Raw genomic sequence first — 1734 nt, forward strand, 5'->3', positions numbered from 1 at the left:
GCGAGGAGCAAAACGTCCCCGTCCACCTTTCGCTTGAATACGATTCGACCGAATCGGCGATCTTCCGGCAAGAGTCACGAAGAAGCAGAAGAAGAAGAAGAAGAAGAAGAAGAAGAAGAAAGAGGAGGAGGAGAAGAAGAAGAGGAGCGTGGAATACGGGGAGGAGAAGGCGATGCGGCTTGGCCGATGCAAAGCTCGAGCCGGGGGCCCTCGCAGAAACATTGTCGGCTCCGTGGCTGTCGTCGGTGGAGCACAGTGCGGTCCGTTAGTTCGAGAGGCCGTTGTGTCTGGCTAACAAGTCGACCCTCGTGGCCCCTCGAGGGTGGTCGGCCCCGGGAGGTCTGCCGATCACGCGCCCGGTATCGGCTACTCGGACACGCCCGCGGTCCGTCATCCCATCATCCACGCTCGTACCCACGGACACGACACCGAGCGTCGTCGTGCACGAGCGAGGAGAGGATCGTATACGGCGCGAGGAGCAGGTACAACGCGTCTCCTCGTCCACCGCGGGAGATAGGATAATGTTCCGCTATTTGGACGATGCCAACGCTCGCTTCGAAATAACCGAGAGCCACCCATGGAGAGCGCGAGCCAATCGTCCCGACTTCGCTCCCATGGTCGATCTATTTCGATTATTTTGCCCGCGTTGCGAATTGGAAATTGGGAATAGGAGAGGAGGGGAGAGGGAAAGGGCGTTTCACCAAGTTTCGGATTTCCAGAGATTTCGAGAATCGGGAACACGAGCGAGATGAAGGAGATTCTTAACACGAGTTTTTTTTAAAATTAAGGGATTATTATATATAAAATTGTCGATTCTTTTTGAATCGCTGTATCTTTGGCAATGAATATTTTGATTAAAAATTTAATTTAGGCGTATAGAAGTAGTGATTTTAATCTTTAGAACGAGCCAAAAGATTGATTGTTGCACGATATTTCTTTCCGAAATTATAGCAGTTCATTTAAACAGAAATTAAAGATAATTTTTGTTCTATCGAAAAGAAATAAATATTGATAGAAACCACTTCTGTTACGAAACTTCTTCTGTTTTCGTGTATCTTGTAATTGTAACGTCTATTGTCTCGAGACAACAGAAATCGAAATTAATTAATAAAAATGGAAAATAATAGTTACGAGGATCAAGCAACTCCATCGAATTTCGATATCCCTCCTCATAAAATCGATCGAGATTTTACGAGAAGCGTAAAAGAAAAAGATACACGAGTCGTATAAACCTCAAAACATCAACTTTCTCAAAGACTTTGTTCGAAGCTGACTTCTCTCACGCGCTGTTTATTCGACAGCATCCCCACATCGATATTCCGATCGAGAGACGAAAAAAAAAAAAAAAAAAGAATAAAAATGAAAAAGAAAGAAAGAAAGAAAGAAAGAAAAAAAAATAGAAAGAAAGGAATAAAGCGACGACGTTTTCCCACGTGATCCGGCGAAACGAAAGAGCCGGTTTTCTCTCTCTCTCCTCTCTGTCGAGTGGTCCGCCGATCGCGAGTGCCTCATTGTTTCACGGCACAATAATGGGCCTGCGTTTCGCTCGCACAACAAGCCGGGAGGACAAGTATGCGAAAAGCCGAGAGGGCGCCCGCTCCATCGAAAGAAAACGAAGGCGTGTGCGCTCGCGCTCAAAGAGCGCGCAAAACACACAAACAGCCGGATTGCAATAATGGATGCGTGTTGTACAAATACGATATCGGCTCGAGGGGGTACCATGTCCCCCTCCCT

The sequence above is a fragment of the Apis dorsata genome, unplaced genomic scaffold, assembly GCF_000469605.1.
Source record: "Apis dorsata unplaced genomic scaffold, Apis dorsata 1.3 scaffold_169, whole genome shotgun sequence".
NCBI lineage: Eukaryota > Metazoa > Arthropoda > Insecta > Hymenoptera > Apidae > Apis > Apis dorsata.